Raw genomic sequence first — 23,219 nt, forward strand, 5'->3', positions numbered from 1 at the left:
GTCAACAGAGGTGGACTTCCCACAACGCTAGTTGTCTTCCCCCCGCTGCTTAATACGGATCAGACATTATTTTGGGCAGACGGAAGACGAGTTACCCACCGTGTCATGCGCGGTCTCCAACCACGGTATAGTGGCGCCACTGCTCCTACAGAATCAGCTTGCAGACGACACCAAGAACATGGGTAAACGAGATAAACAGCAAACGAAGTTGCAGTTTGAATCCAAAAGACAAAACAGAGGGGCTACAGCACACTTAGACACCGAAGTCGACAACGACCCGGCGGTGGTAGCGGCATGGAACAGGTGCTGCGGGCTATACAGCAAAGCCTTCAAGAGATGAATGGTAAACTGGATAACCTAGCACAAAGAGTGGATAATATGGCGGCCAAACTAGATAAACACGGTGAACGGCTGGTGGAAGCGGAAACTAGACTCTCTGCGGTAGAAGATAAATCATGCTCCACTGTGAAAGCATGTGCAACGATGGGGAAGGTTCTGGAAGTTATTCGTAATAAGACAGAGGATTTGGAAGCCAGATCTCGCCGTAATAATGCCCGTATAATGGGTCTTCCAGAAACCACGAACACTGCCATAAAGGAGACCTATGTGGAAGAACTGCTCCGTACCACATTCGGAGGGGAAGCTTTGTCATCGGTATACCTGGTGGAGCGCGCACATCGTTCTCTTGACCCGAGTCCTAAACTGGGTGCCCCACCACGTCGATATGTCGCCCATCTGCTCAACTATAGGGACAGAGACACAGTTCTACGCCTGGCTCGCGAGAAGGGAGAAATCACCCACCAGGGGAACAAACTGGAGTTCTATCCGGACTGCACCTTGGTAGTCCAGCTGGCAAGAAAGGAATACAACCCGGCAAAGATAAAACTGAGAGACATGGGCATAGAGTATGCCATGCTCTATCCAGCATTTCTCAAGGTGACTCACGAAGGCCGCTCCACAGTCCTTCTCACGCCACAAGCCGCACATGAATTCCTAAAATCCGTCAACCGCAAACGCAAGGAGAAAAGTAGAGAGGAGCAGCGACGGGATTCGGACTGAAATGCTTTCAAGGTGCGCAGGGAGGTCTGCAAAGATGGGACACGTTACTGGTAATATGCGACAGGGCACCCTTACTCTCTTCTCATGCTATCATCGGTAGGCGCTTCATGAGACGGGGTACACGTCGCTGTTTCGCGCCCACTGGGTCGCCCGAACTGAGTTGCTGACCTCTGCTGCCCAGTATGCATTATGCCTACCTTTTATGACTTGGTGTATATGGCGTGGATTCCAGTCTTGATATGTGCCCTACTTTACTACATGGTGTCCATTGTGATACTCTTAAATGATACCCAAACCTTTCATATTGTCCCATATACGAATTGCAGTGTATGACATTCAGCTGTTGGGCTATTTTGTAACTGGCTATCACTGTGTACTAATAAGTCCACTAAACACTGTATGTTTGTTACCACTTTTGTCATGGCCCGTGTTCATACCTACCCTGTATGACTTTGTACTGCTCAATACCTTTCACACGGTGCCTTATTACCTAGTGGATCATTCTTGAACGTTGGTTGCCGCTTCTGCCTTGCCAGGCTGGTAATGACTATTGCACTACCTCACGTCTGTGGAACCAATTTTATGCTCTTTACTTCATGTCGAGCACCTGCTCACATCCACTATGTGGATGCAGATGTGCGCACCAGGTGGACCCCCCCTCATGGGTGCTCCCCAACAACAGTTGGTACCAAAGTTTGGTTTGTTATTGGGTTTGTCTTTGGCAAGGTTGGGTTGCTAAAGTGGGTGGGGGAGGTGGGAGGGTTGTTGGGTTATGGTAACTAGACCAATGCACTTGAAAGACATTGCAGACTCCTGGCCACACAGAGAGACAATAACTACGACACTCCCCGTAAGTGACACTACATGGATAAGCACAATTACTCTGATTGGCTGCTGCTTTAAGATTCGCTGACACACTACAGCCAAAACATCAGAACTTCCTGTCCTGGAATATAAGAGGGCTAAAAAAAACCAAAAAAATCCGCCAAATATTTACCTATCTCGACAGACATCATATAGATATAGTGTTATTCCAGGAAACTCACGCTGCAGCCACTACACCAACCAAAGTTGGTCGTACATGGGCCGAATCAGCGCACAGCTCATACTATTCCACATACTCTAGAGGAGTCCTCATTCTTATAAAAAAGGGTACACACTTTGATGTTGAACAAGTCTTGAAAGATGATGAGGGCAGATACATTATAGTGGTGGGCACCATACGACACCAGAAAATAGCCTTGATAAACACTTATGGCCCAAATGTGGATGACCCTGGGTTCTATACTAAGATATGGCACGTCCTGTCGGATCTGCGTGATATTCACTTATTATGGGGGGGCAATTTTAACCTTACCTTAAACAATAGTCTAGACCGCTCCAGCCGTACTATGGAGCCACATAAACGTGCCTTACACACCCTACTAGATGCGATATTAGATTTGCAACTCATAGATTTGTGGAGAACACAGCACCCTGATCGCACTGAGGCCACTCACATCACGACAGCATATCACAGCTGGTCGCGCATAGACTTCTGGTTGGGGATGGGGGAAATATCGCACTGGACAACTTCGGTTCAGCACTTGCCCCGCACCTTATCTGATCATAACCCAGTACTGCTGTCATTGCAAATACCTTATTATTCCCCACCACCATTTACCTGGAGATTTAATGCTACGGCACTTTGACATTCGACGTACACTGACACTATCCACACCGCCATAGTCGATTATTTTGAAGTGAATGCCCCGACCACTGACGATCCAGGTATACTGTGGGAGGCCTTTAAAGCAACGATTAGGGGCAAATGTATTAGCACCACTGCTGGCATCCTCAAAGACATCAGGCAACAACTAGTCACTCATGAAAACAAACTGCGGGTCCTAGAACAACAATATGTCCAAACACAAGATTCCAATCTATTGAGTGGCATAAAAAAGATCTTAATAGAGCACCAAACATATGCCGATGATGAGCTCAAATATATCTCGAAGCAAAAGACAGTGCGGGCATATGGGGAAGGAGGTAGGTCGGGGAAAAACTTAGCAAATAAAATTTGCACGGGACACGCACCGCAGCTGATTCAGAGGATCAGAGATTCCTCGGGGACCCTCAAATATGACCCAAATGGTATAATGAATGAATTCATGTCTACGTACGGGCAACTGTACAAGTCACGCCCAACTGCCACTTTAGATGAAATCATGGACTATCTGTCTGATGTGGAGATTGCATGGCTATCAGATGCCCATAGGGACTATTTGGCACGGCCGGTTACAGTAGAAGAGATAACAGATGTAATTAAAATGCTGCCGAACGGTAAGACGGCGGGTCCTGACAGGTTTACGGGCGAATTCTATAAAAAGTTTGCGGATCTACTGGCCCCACACATGGTACAAATGTATGGGGACGCTTAAGACAAACACATCCTCCCGCCCACATTACGGGAGGCAATGCTGATTGCGCTGCTTAAACCTGACAAAGACCCAGAATACTGTGACTCGTACAGGCCCCTGTCTCTTATCAATGTATAAGAGGCAGGGGAAACCCAATCAACCCTTGTAGGCTTGGGCAATGAATATTTCAAGTCACAATCTGCTACAAGAGCTTATTTTTTATAAAAAATGAAACTTAGTTGTGAGTTGTACATATGTAACACACTCAAGTGTATCAACAGAATATCACTCTTAATCATTGATTAGAATCAATCAGAGGAAGGAAGAGTAAAAAGTAAAAACACAGAGATAGTAGATTATCTTTCTGAAACAAATTTTTAGTATTTAATGATGTGACAATCAATTTCCATCTTGGGAGACAAATACACAGAAGTAAATTCAAGCAGAAGCTGAGAACAGAGATTTAGGTAGCAGTGACCCTTCAGTTAACAGCTAACTCATCAACTCCTAAACCGAATTCGCTAACAACCAAAAATAATTAATAAACAATGGTTGTTTGTTGGTGACTACACAACACTTTAGGAGAAGATGGAAGAGTCGACGTTTCGGTCTAATGTGCAGTCGTCTTGTAGACCATCATCAGGACAGAACATTTCATTGCTGAAAAAAACTCCCTGAAACTTCGAAAAAGGATATTTTGGAATTGGGTGGACGGCAAGAGACGTAGAGAGAAATCACCAGTTGATTCAATCAAATCTTTATTCTGGTATTCAAAGGAAACTTCTGATGTATAATTGTAAGGATAGCTCGAGAATGAATAATCAGCGAAGCTTTGAAAGTCAAAGTATTCCGTCAGCATACCGGGTCTTATGAATGTAGACACCAAAATTATTGCGAAGCTAATAGCCAAGCGACTCAAGCCGTTAATGCCATTACTGATCCACCCAGATCCCCCTATTACGTGAGTCCATAAAGTTCGGCCGGCACACCGGGCTCAAAATAAACTGGTCTAAGTCACAGATTATTCCTCTCACTGATACTACTTATTCCTTTCCTCTGGATTACCCCCTAGAGTGGCAAGAGGAACCAACATGTTACCTCAGCGTATGGTTCCACAGAGAACCGGAAACTGTCATACGCACAAATTACGGCAGGGTTATTAGCACCATGGAGGATCAAATTAAGCGACGGAACAATTTACCATTGTCGCTAGCAGATAGAATATCTATAGTGAAAATGGTGATTTTACCAAAGTTCCTTTACTTATTTAACAATATCCCCATAAAACCACCGATGGAGGTATTCCGCAACGTAAAGAAGCTGATACTAAACCTCATCTGGGCTGGTAAACAGGCAAGGATTGATCTACAGACAATACTCTACCATATGCACAGGGTGGGTTTAAAGTACCGGACTTCCTGCTTTATTATCTATGCGCGCAAGCGCAATTTGCTCATCATTGCTATCAAGAAATACCCTTTATGACACATGTGGCGATAGAAGAAGGTGGTGCACTCCCTATACCACTAATAGCTATGTTGCCACATCGGAGACCTCTGCTACACGCCCGCGACATAAACACAATTGATGCTACCAATGAGGCCTGATACTTAATAGGCAAGAAAGTGAACAAACTTCCGCTGTACGTGGCTGCCCTTCCTATACATCATCATCCAGCACTTTCAGTCACTCAAGAGAAAGTTGGTATGGATTTACTTAAGTAGGCGGGTATAGACACCATGGGTGATTTATTCCACGATGGGCAATTTAGAACACTAGATACTCGAACTTACATTAGTAACCCAACGTTGCTTTTTAACTTCACATACTTCAGATTGCAGAGAGCGATACGGGAGCTATACCCATCGTATCCTGGGGAGCCACAGCCGTTATCCTCCTTGCAGTTTGTGCTAACGGTACCCACAGCGCACCATATTGTCTCTAAACTCTATGTCAGATTGCAGGAGAATATTGTGGGCTGCGCAGAAAAAGCACTACATAAATGGAATACTAACCTGTCCACTCCGTTAACACAGAAGAATGGACCACAACATGTATGCTCACCAGTCTTTTAACGCCCAATGGCAACTTTAGGATAATACATTACAAATACTTACACCAAACATACTACACACCACAGCGGCTCTATAGATACGGTTTAAGTACAGATTCGAAATGTAAGTGATGCCAAGAGGAAGATGCAGATTTTGTCCATCTTGCATGGAGCTGCCCAAAAATAGCAGGCTACTGGGTTAAAGTAACAAAGATGCTGGGTGATATGATTGCTGTCCCTATTGAATGTACAATGCGTTAATGTTTATTGGGTCTGGTACCTAACGTGAGAGCAATGAAACGTAAATTTTGTGTCATAGCACTGTTACTGGCAAAGCAAAGGATCTCATTTAGCTGGAAAGGAACAGGGACCCCACGCATAAGGCAATGGATTGTTGACCTCATCTATTGCAAAGACACCCTCCTGACATATGAAAAGGAACTCCCGGCGAGTTCAAGACCAAAGGACTACTGGATGTATCTTGCTGAATACCTGAAATCGCATCGGATAGACTAACATATATATACTGTGCTTAATGTGTCCATCTTTCTATGGGGTTGCAATGCTGTTGTACTTAGGCGGGAGGACGAATGTTGTTGTGCAACGGTCGATGTTTCCTTTTTTTTTCTTTGTTGACATATTATGTCTGCGAAATGCCAATAAAAACAATTAAAAAAATATAGTCTGTGAAACTAACACCTAAATTGGCTACTATGTACACAGAGGCCAGGACTACCGGGTCCCTGTCGGACACCCCCAAAGAAATAGTGATAGTCCCTGTCCTTAAACCAGGTATAACTTCCTATGAATGGTCAGCCTACCACCCGATATTTAACATCGATTACAAAATCCTGAACAAAAGCCTAGAGTCTAGGCTCTTGCCCATAATACCTAGGTTAATCCACCCGGACTAGGCAGGATTAATTCCAGACCGCAATACAGCAGATCAAATCTGACGGCTGTTAGCCATCTCAGAAGCTAGGAAGGATGATCCTGAGGGGGCCAACGATTTTGCTGTTGATATTGAGAAAGCGTAAAATAGCCTGGAATGGCATTATCTGTATGTGGTGATGGGACTAGGCGATAGTTCATAACATGGACTTGGTTGCTGTATACTGGTCCCATGGCAAGGGTACGCACAGGGAAAATCATCTTAGCAAGTTGCTAGGTGGGGCAGGGAACACGACTGGGTTGCCCCCTGTCTCCCCTCTTGTTCGCTTTCACCATGGAGCAACTGATGGCCACGGCTTGGTCTGGGCAGTTATACAGAGGTTATGGTCTTGGTAGACATTACCATAGTATAGCACTTTATGCAGATGATTTACTTCTCTTCTTACACAATCACAGGCACCACCTGAGTGGAGCCAGATTCATGTTAGATAAGTTTGGATGATTATCTGGCTTGAGGGTCAGCTGGAAGAAGTCCAGGCTCTTCTCAATTCAGAAATGTAAACTGAGACGAAAGTCTAACGCTATGGTCTTGTGGTCTTCACGAAGGGCATTTACGAGTATTAAAGTTAGAACTTTGTCTCAGTTTAACTGGGAGTAGACTTTTCGTCTCTGTTAAACTTAAGACCAAAACCCAAGTTAAACTGAGACAAATGTCTAAATGTACTACTCATAAATGCCCTTTGTGAATACCGAAACTTGTAAAGTTAGACTTTTGTTTCAGTTTACCTTTGTGAATCAGGCCCATAGTTCTGAGAACTAAGTCAATCAATCAATCAATCAAAGGTACTTTATTCGGTTAAAATTATTAACCATAAAAGCATACAGAGTACAAAAAATCATTAACATTAAAATAACAGTAAAATATGAAGTGCTTCAGTATTCCTTACAATCAGACAATACAGAATTGGTAGGAGCGATATCCTTATCCTATCAGAGTAACATATCTGAACCAGGGAATGGGTTCTGGTAAATATAGGTGGGTATCTGCTGGTATCTAATTGATACAGGGCCCCCTCCCCCCCGATGACATCCCTCCACACTCCACCTTGTATTTGGCGAATACGCAGTTCTAGGGCAAAAATCGAACAATTCAAGTGTGGTTATAGGCCCATCTCCTCTTTGTGGCTCCCAACTTCGCAGATAAGGGACGACCTGGTTATCCCGGAAGTTAAAAATGACCAGATCTCCCGCTGTGTTCTTAGGACGGGAGCCTATCCACCCCACCCTTCTCACATTTAGGATTGACCCGTTAATATTGGATGGCAGCGGTCTGTTCTTTGTCAACCAAAACTGGACTTTGTTTTTAAGGTCCTGGTGACCTTCAGTTTTTCCGGTGGTGAGCACAGGGACTCCCGAGAGGACACACACGTAGGGTGCTGCCTCTGGTGGTAGGTTTATACATTTATTTCTCGCAGCTAACCCCTCAGAACATTTACCTACTTTCGACCACCCAGCTCTGGGGACAGAGCTAAGGGCCATTAACGGTTCTTTGACTACCTCCTTATTTTTAGAAACCGATAGTACAGGGTCTGGTGGCTTGATCTGGGCAGTTTTGCTGTGTACAATGGTGTCAGGCGTTTTAGAGGCAACTGCACTCTGGAGTTGATTTTCATGCATTATTAAGAGCTTTTCCCCAATTCGCTCTATCCTTTCAATAAGCGGGGATAATAGGCTTTTTACCAATTCTTCAAAGTGGGCCAACAGAATAGATGGTAAAAGGGATATAGGGGTTTCCAGTAATTGACATTCTTTGGGGGTCTCGGGGGTGGTGGTGGTGGGAGTAACCAAAGGGGAGCTTAAGTTTTTTTTTTTCAGTTTTGCTGGTTTCCCCTTGAGTGTAATACCTTTACGTTTTGTACTCTGGGTGGAGGCCTGAAGGTGTGCTATCCCCTGAGGGGTACATTTATCTAATATTACTATGGGAGTTTCCACTGGGCTATTATTAAGTTGATGCAAATTCCTGGGGTGGGGGCCTCCAATACCCATAGGGCATGTTGGGGAACCAGTTTGTTCAATTCCCTGTTCTATGGGTATATACCTGGTATTGCAAATAGCATTTAATTCCCTCTGTAGTACAGAGTTCGGCGAGTCGGTTGAGATTGGAGGGGATTGTTCGTAACATATGGTATCTTTAGACAGGCTTTGTTCAATTGTCTCAAAAGCCGAGGTCACCCTAGTTATGTATAAGTCCAGTGTCCCCTTGAGTAAGCCTCCTTGAGAGGCGGATTGTTTGGCTGGCCCTTTAGTGGTCATGGTGCAACAAGCTTATGACCCAGCTACACACACCTAGTACAGGACCAATGGATGTCTAGGTAGACTAAGAGGCTACTGTGTAACAGTAAACAGGACAATCGTTAATAGTCTCTAGATGATTAGTCTCCGATTGGGCGTACCTTAGTTTGTGTCCATAGTCCCGAGAGACCGACCAAGATGAGTGTCCCGACCCGACCTCCTCTGGCCTTCTCTTCGCCTGGCGTCCCTCGATGCGGGGCAGAGCGCAAGTTAAAGGCGCCTCCTGGCGCTCTCGTGACGTGACAGAGCAGCGCCGCCGCTGAGGCAGCCGGGAGATGTAGTCCCGGGGGCGGCGGCGCTATCCACGGCAGTGAATGACTCCTGGCGGTGGCGGCTCCAAATGGAGGGCTTCCTCGCCTCCCCCCTCCGATCCTGGTGAGTGTCTCACTCAAAATGTTCTCCTTTTTTTAAATTTTGTTTTATTTTCCCACTTTCCTACGGATAGCATTATTGCTATTTACTCCTTTAGTAACTTTAATAGCTATTTAGCCAGCTTCAAGGGCGTCTCAGTGTCCACAGTGTTTGCCCCTTGATAGACTCAGCCACTGCTTACGAAATGGAGTCCAGGAAAGTCCAAGTAAATAATATTGTGGGTACAGGAAAACAGCTCAGTTGAAGAGGCTGTACAACTCACTGATACTGAACAAGAATGAAAAGCCAGTGAAGTCCAGGCTTAAAATCCCGGCAAGGTCACATCCGCAGGAACGCTGCACGGGCTGGCCTCTCCCCAGGCTCCACTCCACTCTGCCCAGCCTCAGCTCTGCATTGTCTCTCTTCTCAGTTCCCCTCCGGCCCCTCAATAGACTCGTGGCATCATACTTCACACGAAAACAAGCCCAGAAGTGCAGAAACGGCGGCCGGTAGAAACGGCACACAAATTCAAAGAGAGTGCAGGGGAAATCGAAGTTAGCACCGAAGAGGGAGGCAGCAGAAACGCCAGGTACCTGCCGCTGCCATCAGCTGCGTGGGAGGGGGAGGAGCTCTGCAGAACTAAGTCACTGTGCGTGGTTCTTGGAACCAACCAGTTGTGTTACCGGATTCTCCAACTGATGGACATTCGTATGTATTCTCTATTTCTTTCCTCCCCTTTTCCCCCTTATTTAACATTTGCCTTCTAATAACCTTACCTGGTGGTTTGTTCTGGCTTACACAATGTATGATTTTGCCATTATAAACTAATATTATCTGTTCCTGTACAATAATATGTCTAGCTCAGGGCGTATCCTTGATAAATCTAAATGCCCTTGGCAAAATGCATGTTGAATTTGAATCGCCCACTTCCATTTATCACTATTGGGCAACCGCACCTGTGCCTAATTTGTTGTTTATCTGTACTGTGCCTCATGATTTGGGTTTTCATCCGTTACAATATTTCTTTGCTGTTTTTTCCCTTTATGTAATATTTTTATGAATGTGATTTCTATATGTATGATGTATCTTGGTCATGTACATTAGTGTTACATATTATGTAACATTTATTTGCTTAAGTCAAATTTTATTTTGTTTCACATCTCTTTTGATATGGACATGATTACTTTATTATTACACACTTGGTTCCATCCTTGGTCTTTATGACCCCAGGACCTTATACATTGATGATTTTTTTTAACAGATCAATGATTTAGTTTATTGGAATTTGCAAAATATTTTTACAATCATTCAGCTCTGTCCTTTTCTCTACATGTTAAATGATTCTGTTAGGTGGAACCTATGCTGAACTGATGGTTCAAGCAGAAAACCGGAAAAGATGCCGACTGTAAGTACCTGCAGAGTTGGGGCTGAGGGTCTTTCTTAAATGGGAAAAGAAAATCCATTCCTCGTAACCCAGAAATAGAGGAATAAAATAAAATAAAATGGGGGCAAGCAATAGTCCCAAATGCAATAACACTAAAGGAATGACACAGAAAGAAATCCGCAAATAAATAGAAACAAAAACAAAACCTGGGCATCCCTGTAAAAGAAGGCCAAAATAAGGTGCCTCAGGGAAGGTGACCCAAAATGAACATTTTATCCTCAAGTCAATGCCACTCTCTTGCAGGTGCCATCTGCATTGACCATCATACCAGTAAGAAGTAGCTGAGCTTGTTGTGTCAGGAGTCTAGGAAGAGAATGAGACCTGAACAGTGAAGAAGGTGGGCAACTAACCAGAGCTACGAAGTCCTTTAGTGTGTGTATGGTCAAGACTGTTTCCTCCGCCTACTGAAGATAAAGGCAATAGATCATCCCGATCATGGAAGATTATTACTCTCTGAAAATGCATAAGCAACAAAACAGGAATCATGACTCATTTGGAAACCTGGATGAGGACTGCAATCCAATAGGCGACACATGACACTACACTGGATAAAGCCAAAGGAAACCTGAAAAACTTTGGGGAAGGGCTCCCACCAGGATGTGAAGGTAAGCATCCCGCAGGCAATTTTTGTTAAGAAATCCCAAATAGAAATTGTAGGGATGATTCTCTGCAGAGTGTACATCCTGAAGTGAGACAATGGGGTGACCTGGTTCAGAAATTTCTGATCCGGCCCCTCTGAAGTCGGCTGAATCCTGCTGAACTACGAACATTCTAAAAACAACATTCAAAACCCCTCTTCTATGGTACTGGAAGTATAGCCTGCATTACCAAAAGTTTAAGGGGGTGAAGTAAGGTCATCCCTCATCATTTCGTCATTTCAATAAGGAGACTGGACAGAGCCAGGTCCTGGAAAAATTCAAAGTATCTCTCTATAGACATTTTGAGAATGATGTGCGTAATGCATTGTCTGAAATCACAGCACTCCAGATTGCCCCAAAAGCTGAAGGCATCCTGCACACTGACCATCAAGGCCTGAAACACAGAAATTCTAATTTGCAGTGTCCTTCCCTCCCAACTGACACGAGAACATGCCCAAATATGTCCTGCTGAGATAAAAATAATCTATCTCTTTAGTAGTAAAAGAAATTTTTTGTGCCCCACTTCCAGGAATTCTGATCATGCCAAAAAGGGAATAGTAAAGTTCAGTCTTTTGACAGATGCACTCAGCACAACTTCCAACTTCCACCAAACAGCCAAACCCCAGCTGCCTTCACAATGCAAATCTAAAATTAAAGGGGATCACAGCAGTCACAGTTCCTGGGCAAACCCACTACCGAGGTGTTGAAAAGTGGTTTATTAGTAGTCATTAGTAGTGACTTACCACTAGTAATAAGAGCAAAAACACAATAAAAGATTCAGTTAGGGTCTTAATGAATAATCTCCTTTGCTCAGCCCTTGGTAACTGGCAAAGAGTAGGCAAGCTTAACTTAGGGGACAGTTGTGTAAATCATTTAAAACACCAATATATTAAATAAGTAAGACACAAGAAAAATGCAACAACATTTAAAAAAAATAGATTGTATTTTTATGAACAAATAGTGACCCAAAAGACAAAAATCTAATGTGGTAACCAGAGATATGAATTTTCAAGGAATAAAAGTAAAACTAGCGCTTAAAACCAAATAGAGCTCAAAGGGTTAGAAAAGGTGGTGCTGGACCAGGAAAAAGTTAAGCGTTCTTGACACTTACTTCCAGTAGTATTTCTTGATGAATAAAAGTGGTTTACAGTACCAGCCAAGGATTCAGAGGCTCTGACTTGCCTCTTGGGGTCGGGGACTGCAACTCCTACAATGCAACTTGACAGCTTATGGAGATTGTAACAAAAGTTGCTCCAAACCTCTGGAACTTCTTCCTGAAGTTCCTCTTTGAAGGTTTAAAGTGTCCACAACACTAATCCAGGAATCTAGAATCTCGGAGATTGTCCTTGGGATGATGGAACTACAATTCCCACAATACATCTTTACAAATCCTTAAAAGTCCACTGGACACACTCCACTATGGGGACCTCTTGGTGGAGATGATGCAGGTGAGCTCATTTAACCTGTAGTTTGCAGGAAGCCCTCTCCATAATCCTTCTTGAAGCAAGTCAAAGTCCTTAGGGCTGTAGTTTCAGGTGTGCAGCAGGTACAGCCCTTCATAGTGCATTTCTTTGGGGAGCAGGCCAGGGTTCCAGCAGGATAGTCCTTCTTCTCCTTGTAGTTTGAGGCAACAAGTCTGAGTTGCTTGGCAACTCTTCCATATTCATTCCATCTTTCTGGGTGTCAAGCATGGGGAACACCTGATGAATGGGATGCAGGGTGCCTTCCAGGCAAATTACCACTTTTCTTGAAAGTTTGGCATATTCTTGTCCCTGATAGGAATATTCACTCAAAATACAACATGGAAGAAGTCTCCTTGGAGGCTAAGTCAACCCAATGGCATGGCTAAGATTCTCCAACACGTCCCGTCCAACTCTCTCCCCAAATTAACTACAGGGGCTCCTGTGTGACTGAGGGAGCAGGATTTGGGGTGAGTCTGTGCTGTCCTAAAGTGTCAGTCTCCTTTTGAAAACCACTTTGGCCACCCCTCCTACCTCCTGCCTTCTGTAGTTTTAGATCTTCTCCTACAGTAAACCCATTATCACTCTAGTAGGCTATTTCACACATCATTAAGATAGCTTGTCTCAGCCTGGCAGAGGCTAGCCAATCAGGAGAGCAGTTGGCTGGATCTCGGCTTGCAGAATAGAAAATTTAACAACTTCTTTTCTATGACAGATATTATAAATCTAACAGTATCACGTTGTTGAATTTATGTTAACTAACATTCTGATACCTTGAATGATATCTTATCTTACGCCTTTCAATATTTATACATAAATAAAATATTCTAAAGTTACCTATGGAGCTCATTATCTACAATGGGGAAAAACTTAATTGGCAATTTTTCCCTCACCAATGTTCATAAAAAAACGTTTATAATATCCCTGCTTATAGTTACATGGCACCCTACCCCAAAGGCAACTAAGGGAGACCTTTGTAGTGACATATATGTAATAAAGGTAGATTACTACTTTGGAAGTACCTTTAATTCCAAAGTCAAATTTGCATATAATTTGAAATTGAAAAGCAGCCTGCAAGGCAGGGCTGGATTTAAAAATGACAGCAGGCAACTAAGCAGCGCACACTGTAAATGCATGAAATCTACTGGGCCTCAGTAGTTTGAATTTTCCTTGCCTTATTATATACTATGGACTTTCAGGGGGGTGTCATTGCCAATTATAATTATACCTAACCATGTACTATTAATCAGAGCACAGGTCTTGGGTCTGGTAAGCTGAGCCTGGGGCACAATCAGAGTAAAAAAAAGAGCACCCAGTAGTCAAAATGGGGACACAGAATTGGGGGGACACTGCAAACAGGTACTAATTTCTCATGAGAGGTTTAAAAGACAGCTTCTGAGAGAAAAAGGGCCTGGGTCATCATCCTACCCAGCAACTACACTGAATATTTCAACCCATCTGAATACAAGCACCTAAGGACAGGAATCATTTGCCAAGGTCAATAAGGTCTAGTCCCATAGACATCAGACCCTGTGATAACATCAGTCCAACCAAAACCCCCTTGAGAGCACCATCAATCTCCTTGTAAGCTGCATTAGATAAAACAAAGGCTTCAGAAACAAGGGAAGGGTTGCACACAAATTTGCTAAAAACTGGATCCACTACCAGAGATTACAACAACTCCGCTTCACCCAAAAGGGGATCACAGTCATCCATACATGGAACTAAGACTCGGCCAGGGTTCCCTCATATCCAAACTGCAATAAGGAGATACTGCATAGGAGAAAATGCCATTGCCATTTGAAAATGAAAGGGCAACCACTAAAAAGGAACTGCTGCATAGGAGAAAATACCATTGCCATTGAAAATAGTGAAGCTCCGAACCTGCCAGAACCATTCACCTTCAGTGTCAGAATGCTCCTCCTCCCAAGGCAGCTGGAGAAAAAAGCAAAGATACGGAATCACAGGTGTAAGACCACCCTTGTTTAAAAAAGATATACTTCTTGGGAAAGGGGCGACATTCTCTAAACCTTGCAACCTCCTCATCACAAAACGGCGAAGGTACGATGTGATAAGACTTGTCAGAGAAAGGAGCTGAATACTGACTAGGAGATATCCTGTGATGATAATTATAGAGATCCTCAGATATGTCAAACTGTCCTGTAAGTGCCCCCTGAATGTCTGCCTCAAATCTAATGTAAAAAAACCTCAAAGCAGGATGAGAGGCAAGAACGAGACCATGACTCTGTGGAAAGACACCATTCCATATAGTTGAAATGAGCATATAAGAGTGATTACACACACTGGCCAAGAAATTCTCATAATCCTGCTCTAGAATATAGTACAGCAATTATTATAAAACATAGAATAGACAATTTAAAAAAAGGTTTACTGGAAAAGGCTCTGCCCATTGACACTGATGGGCATATTTACTAGAGATCTGTTCCTGAGGCTTGAGCCGGGAACCTCGCACACACTTTTCCGACATTGTGTATACTTTTAGACTCGCGCTGCTATCGCGCTGACACCTAGGATTTTTAAACTTGTACAGGGTGATTTACTATTACTGTCTAATTTTTAATTTTGGGGTCTGTGCGTTTCACTTAATATTTGTTTAGTTGTGTAAACACTGTCACTTAGCGTGTTGAAGCTTTCCCACTACCATTACCTTGCTCCTCGATGGTTTCTGGGCGCGGATTGTAGCACGACCGCCATCTTGGGGGTAGGAGTTTCTGCATGCTAGTGGTTGGAGTCAGGTGAGCATAAAAACCCTGATCTCCTCTTCCTATTCAGATCTGTTCCTGAGGCTTGAGCCGGGAACCTCGCACACACTTTTCCGACATTGTGTATACTTTTAGACTCGCGCTGCTATCGCGCTGACACCTAGGATTTTTAAACTTGTACAGGGTGATTTACTACCACTGTCTAATTTTTAATTTTGGGGTCTGTGCGTTTCACTTAATATTTGTTTAGTTGTGTAAACACTGTCACTTAGCGTGTTGAAGCTTTCCCACTACCATTACCTTGCTCCTCGATGGTTTCTGGGCGCGGATTGTAGCGCGACCGCCATCTTGGGGGTAGGAGTTTCTGCATGCTAGTGGTTGGAGTCAGGTGAGCATAAAAACCCTGATCTCCTCTTCCTATTCAGATCTGTTCCTGAGGCTTGAGCCGGGAACCTCGCACACACTTTTCCGACATTGTGTATACTTTTAGACTCGCGCTGCTATCGCGCTGACACCTAGGATTTTTAAACTTGTACAGGGTGATTTACTACCACTGTCTAATTTTTTATTTTGGGGTCTGTGCGTTTCACTTAATATTTGTTTAGTTGTGTAAACACTGTCACTTAGCGTGTTGAAGCTTTCCCACTACCATTACCTTGCTCCTCGATGGTTTCTGGGCGCGGATTGTAGCGCGACCGCCATCTTGGGGGTAGGAGTTTTTGCATGCTAGTGGTTGGAGTCAGGTGATCTACCTCCTCCTATTTCTGTAACATGGCCCCGAGGACGTGCAGCGGACGAGTGCAGCGGGCGCACCTTGGACGCGCCGAAGGTGCGCCTAAGGTAAGCCCGTCTGCGCCCGTCCATGTCCCGGAGGAGCCTGGCCCTGCAGAAGACCTGGTTCACTTAGGTCTTACTGCAGAGAGGGTGATTATCTACGACCGCGCCACACTATTCAGGCTTAGGGATATTACTGGCCGTGTGTGTGTCAAACATATATGTGACCCCGCTACTGTCAGTCATATCTGTGAGGTTTGTGGAAGGTCGTCTACCACTACGTCTCCTATACAAGACACCTCCGGCGCAATTAATACTGCTGGGGGGACCTCTGTGAAGGCCTAGGTTCACCCATGCATGCTTCTAAACACTCGGTCACTTGGCAAGCATGCCCTTGACCTCTTCAATCTACTCTTAGAACAGAAGCCGTCATGTCTCTTTCTTACGGAGACCTGGCTATGTGACTCCTCCAGTCCTGACATCTCCACCGCCCTACCCCCTAATTATTACATCGTGAGGAAGGACCGAGAGTTAGGAAGGGGAGGAGGAGTGGCCATAGTGGTGGATAAGCATTATACCTGCTCAGCTCTTGAAATTGACACCATCTCTGGGGCTGAATCACTTGGTTTCTGCTTATCCTTTTCCCCGCATCACTCTTGTGCCGGCTTATTGGTCTATCGACCACCTGGTCATCTTGGCCCTTTTTGTCACAAACTCCATCAGGCCTTGTCCCCATTTGCAATGAAATATAAGCATCTCCTACTTCTTGGAGATTTTAACATCCATATGGACGAACCTGAGTCAGCTGACTCTGTTAAATTAAGTGATGTTACCAGTACGTTTGATCTCCTTCCTTATTTCTCCACAGCAACCCATAATAAAGGTCATTTGTTAGATCAAGTCTTCTCTTCCATGCCTATTCAATCTTATTCACCACTTCCAGTGGTCTGGTCAGACCATTGCTTGCTGAACTTTGATATCCTGGGTCTTTCTAAACCCTCTAGTACTGAGAATGGCCCTCAATCTATGGTTTTTCGTCCTTTCCACCGTGTTACCACCGATATGTTGGAGCAGTCCCTGGCATCCCACCCTTGTCAACTGACCGGCAATCTTGAGCAGGATCTTTCTAGCTTTCAGTCCTGGCTCGTGCAACGCTTTGACGAATTAGCACCCATTCCTGCCAGACCTAAAACAGTCCAACGTACTTCAGCCCCTTGGTTTACCGCCGAACTTCTCGAGATAAGGAAAAGCTGCAAGAAAGCTGAACGAATGTGGCGAAAAAACTATGAAGCCCCCCCGAAAGCTTACTAAGACCTATCATAAAGCCATCATAACGGCGAAGAAGTCTTTCTTTGCCAAAAGAATTGATGCAGCCTGTAACGTCAGCAAGGAAATTTTTAAAATCGTTAGGGAATTCACTTCTCCCCCTGCTTCAAGCCCTAAATTCTCTCCCTCACAATCTTGGGTCAATCAGCTGGCCAGCTTTTTCTTCAACAAAATTCTTAACATCCAGGCGTCTTTCCCGCCCACCGCCCTTACCATAGACCCAGGTACCCTGTCATCTGCAATGAATATCTCTCAAGACACTTATACTCTTTCAGATTTTCCACCCATGTCCTTTCAGGCCTTGCTTGATCTGTTACAAAAACTGAAATCCGGTTCCCCTTCTGATCCGTGCCCCGCTAAAATCCTTCCCAAAATGGCCCATGTCCTCAATCCTCTGATCAACCCTCTTCTTAATGCCTCCTTCACCTCTGGTGAGGTTCCGAAGGCCTGGAAAAAGGCTCATGTCATCCCTCTCATAAAAAAACCCAATTTGGATCCCTTAGAGCACTCCAATTACAGGCCAATATCTTTGCTTCCTGCTCTTGCCAAAATTGCAGAAAAACATGTGCACTCCATCTTATCTAATTGTTTAGAAGCTCATGACATTCTGCACCAGACACAGTCAGGGTTTCGCTCCAACCTTAGTACAGAAACTGCACTGTTGGAGGTAACCGAGTCTATAAAGGAAGTGACAGACCGCGGTGGGAAGGCAATGCTGGTTTTACTCGATCTCTCAGCGGCCTTTGACACCGGCCCTCACAACCGGCTCCTTTTAAGACTCCAGGAGATCGGAATTAGAGGGACGGTGTTCAATTGGCTCAAGTCCTTCCTCTCCGAGCGCCAACAAATGATCTGGTCACCACCTTTTTCAGCAACTGTTCCATCACTGGATGTGGGAGTGCCACAGGGATCAGTTTTGAGTCCTACCCTATTTAATGTTTATCTTTCCCCTTTGGCTGAACTAGTGGAGCCCTATGGCGCTCGTATTGTGTCCTATGCTGACGATACGCAGCTGCTTTTCACCTGTGATAAGTATTTCCATTTTGCAGGTGATTCCATCAAAAGCTGCCTGGAGGCGGTCTTTTCCTGGTTTCAGCAGGACCAGCTCCAATGTAATTCAGACAAGTCTGAAATTATATTTTTTGGCTGTTCTCCTGATACTCAATGGAAATCTTGGTGGCCGGCAGATATGCATCCTCCTTCGTCACCCACTGCGGTCGCCAAGAATCTGGGTGTCAAAATTGACAATGGTCTTACCTTTAAACCCCAGATCCTTACTTTAGTCGGCCAATGCTTTGGTCTACTACATACGCTTAGGAAATTCCTTCCTCTATTGTCGCACGGTCATAGGAGAATTACTGTGCAAGCAATGATTGGATCCAGGCTCGATTACGCCAACGTACTCTGTTTAGGACTCCCAGAGTACCTCTTTGCTCGCCTACAGACTGTACAGAACTCTGCCGCGAGGACCATTTTTGGCCTGAGCCGCAGAACCATACCTTGACCCTTCTTGATTCACTCCACTGGCTCCCGGTGAGGAAGCGTATCATCTTCAAGACTCTGACCATGACTTTTAAATCCTTGCATGGTACTGGTGCAGTCTATCTTAGGAAACATGTCCAGTTCTATCATCCTTCTAGATCTCTACGCTCGGCCACACAAGCCCTGGCTGTTGTCCCAGCAGTAAAGCGTGCACGTATTGGAGGTCGCTCTTACAGGGTTCGTGCTCCGCAGCTCGGGAATAAGCTTCCCCTTTCGCTGAGAAGAACAGACAATCTTCTGTCTTTCAGGAAAGGCCTTAAGACCTGGCTTTTTGGCCTTTAGTGTGCTATGATGTGTCCTGACTCCCTCTACTGATCTGTACAGCGCCGGGACACTCTGCCCGAGTAGCCGTGTGCTATATAAATCATCATCATAACATAACATAACATAACAGAAGTGGCGGAGCGTGGCATTACTCTCCTTGGATTTTCACCACAGTCCGCCACATCTGAAACACAGGGTTGCAGCATATTTACAACAATATGGTGCAGCCCTGCGTTTCCCCCTCTGCTGGCGCAAAATTTAGCAGCCTACCACCAACGCAGGAATGCTTGCACCATAGTGCAAGGGCGTCTGTGTTCAGGTAAAATTGTTTATGTGCAGGAATGTTTCCCTTCCTGCACATGAACAATGTTTAAAAGGTGTTTTGTAACTTCTATGTGTGATACCCAAACTAATTGGCAGAAGATGATTGCTAACAGAGGATCCTAGATGGAGAAGAATATTGGGGCACTAACAAAATTCATTAAAAAAACTGGCCTAAAACCTATAGATATGATAAAAAAAGTGTATCAAGCAAAGACTGTGTCTGCTGCCACCTATGGGGCAGCTCTTTGGGGGAACAAGGGATTGTGCAACACTTCAGATAATTGAAGATCATTTCTTAAAAAGGGTTTTATCTTTACCAAACTCATGTGCCAACTATAAGTGCCACATGGAACTAAGAGCACACATTACTGACACCATTGCAATGGTGCCGATTCTTATGTGGCATTCAGTTTTGCTTTCTAATCGGCAAATAAAAAGGGAGGCTAAAGATAATAATCTGCCGACAGTAAAGACATACCTGACTTCTCCTAGCATAATGCAAAAGGATACAAATACCATATATGTAACTTTCGTCACTAATCTACAGCATATGTATATTCTGGTGAGATTTCATCTGAATTATATACATTTAATGATGGGCTTTCCCAGTAAGGTTTATGTTGCTTCTGACCTCCCATTTTGTCCATGTGATCAGAAATCTACTCAGAATGACATACACTTTTTGTTTTTCTGTAAAGTTTATTGTGATGAAAGGGAGTGATTTATTATCCCCATTATGTGTAAAATGAAGTTCAGACAGTATCGTGTAGCCTTTTATTACCTCCAATCATTACCTGACCCTTTTGTTTCTTGTTCTCTGGCGTCATTTTTGCTATCTGCATTAAAAAAGAGATGTACAATTTGCTGAAATGATATACCGAACAATAACTGATTTTATTGTAATTTGTAAATAATTATGAATTTGTATTTTTATATTACCATTTCTATATATTTTAACCATACTGTAATGTTGTGAAATACTGCAAATGTTTCTTTTTACTGTAGTATACTTTTTATACCTACATTGTGTTGTAAAAAATAAAGTTATTCTGACTGACTGACTGAATACCTCTGTCTGGTGATATTCTTGTGCCTCTATCACAAAAACTGCTCTACCACCTCTTGAATATAGGTCATATTTTAAAAGTTTTATAGCGATGGCTTTCCTTAAATTCGGAGGAATTATTACAGCATTCTCATCTGTTTCATTAAAAGCTGTATATTTTAAAACTGCTTCGACTTGGTCTGCCGCAGCTCCACCGGTTTCAGTGTTGTTATCCCCGTTTAGGGACATTTTGTTTAATGAAAATTGTAGAGCAAGATTCAAGGTGCACAATATTTTGGAACACTGTATCCTTCAACGTTGAACAAACCAAACAGCTAATACATAGGATGTTCGTCCTACTCAGCTATGGCGGATATTATCCCTACCCACTCCAGACGGTTTATGGAGTATTATGAGTAGAGGGTCTCTGAGAAAAGCATGACTGAGTTACTTTAGTATCTAGCGTTAAATTAGTGCCTTACCGAACCGTTGGGCGCCATGTAGTGTAGTTTCTATATTCCTAATAGGCTTTGCGCATTGGAATAATATACACTATAGTTTTGACACAGGACTGAGGTCAGTATGTCTCTATCGAGTACATTACACTTAAATACTTGTGTGTGCCAGTTAACTCAGAGGTCACTTGAAACTTTCTCAAAGGAACAAGAAGGGATTAGTTTCTAACAACCGCATAAACATGACAACTTTGTTTCCCTTAAAGTCGGAACAATATCTTCAGATTCGTGGAAACAATAGATAACCGTTTCACTCAGTCACTTGTGCATGCTTTGTTTCTACAGAGTTGTTGCACACAAAATGAGGAGACAGGCGTTTCAATAAAAAGGGTTTATTGAACAGTCTTCTTTCTCATGCAAGAGATATGAACTGCTACAATCGTAAGACAGAATGCGAAGTATAATGCGTACAGTGTTAACAGTAATATAAAATAGTATACTGTAATAGCATGGTCTGTAGCTATGACATATATAGAAATACATACATAGAGAACACAGGTTAAAATACTTAACTGGTGCTTCTAAAATAATCCTACCCCAGTGTACCTAACCTAAGTCTAGTACGAGGGAAGAATTATAGTTTAGTTTAGTTTAGTTGTGCCAAGAATTGCCAAGGTTTCTGTAGGTTCTAATCAGCTCCATACCTTAGAATGAGATTGGTATATCTTTCCTGGCACTCGATCTCTAACACCCCGCAAGGGGAGTAAGAAACACTGGAGCTGGATTCTCTGCGAGGAGGATGACAGCGTCTGGTCAGTGCGCCAGATGGAGAGTTGGCGTCCTTCGGGACTTTCTGTTTCAAACCACGTTGTGAAAGTAGGTAGCCAAACCGCACCGTACCTTGCCATAGCAAGTGAAGGTATATTTATACCTTGAAGGTGTTTAGGAATGCCAGTATTGACGTAAAAGTGGAACATAAGAACGTTATGAATGAACCCCTAAGGAATAGATGTTCATGCATAATAAATGAGTTGTTGGAGAAATCAATATTCAAGTAAGGGGAAGTCCTAAAGGCTTAAGAGTCTGGTTTTCCGGGAACTTGTTGTGACGTAGTTGAACGGATGTAAGTAGCCATGCCTGTATTTGGGTAGCATGGACTATGCCTAAATAAGGGCTGGATTTCTATGCCTAAATAAGGGCAATGTGAATTGTACCTATATAAAGGCAATAATCGGGAAATTCATACGGAATCTAAATCGATACACAACAAGCGGCAGGTCAACAGTCCTAGGCTCACTCTGGCTGGCTCCATTTTCTGGTCTCAGCATATATACCGCGCAAAGTTCCCAAAGCGGATCACGCTCCCAAGTCCCACCAACGTATCTAGCGATCTGCGCCCACCAAGATACTAGGAGCAAGGGTAGCCACATGGGTCCCTTCAAGCTGCACGCCGTCCCAGTACAGTGGAGAAGTGTCACGTGTGATTATGATGACCATTGCATGGACAGGAGGGGCCGAAAGAGGCCTCTCACACTCGAGCTGGGGAGGAAACCTTGTTGACTGTGAACAGCCTCACCAGGACTTGCTGAAACTCAAACTATACCACTCCTGTGCCACAGATTTCTAGAGGCTATTCCCCAATAGAGATTGTGGCTGAAGTTTGTTGTAGAGTTTCACTGATGTGGGCGGGCGCTTGCCTGCAGTTACTGCAAAAATGGCTCACCACTTAAGCAGTACACCGGGAATACTGTATACAACCTAATGGTAGTACTGGTGCTCCTGGGTCCATGTTTAGGTGATTCATTTAATGTCTGTTCTTAGAAAGACTGCATCGCTGGGGAAAGTTCCTAGGGGTATATGCCTTTCGAATATGTGCATATCTCCAAGAAGTATACTCATTACTCATGTTGTGTACAACATGAGCGTTGCTTTTTTTGCAATACTTACGTGATTTACCCTAACTTTCAAAGTATATTATGATTTATGCAATTTTAGTCCTGTTGGATGTATAATATAGTAATATATTTTACATAATCCTGTGTGGAGTCTCTTTTTGTGGTGTATTCAATGTGTTGCTGTGTGAGTGTTGCAAGATTGCTTTACATATTGCCGCTTTAGA

Source organism: Lissotriton helveticus, chromosome 8 (assembly GCF_964261635.1).
Source record: "Lissotriton helveticus chromosome 8, aLisHel1.1, whole genome shotgun sequence".
Classification (NCBI taxonomy): domain Eukaryota; kingdom Metazoa; phylum Chordata; class Amphibia; order Caudata; family Salamandridae; genus Lissotriton; species Lissotriton helveticus.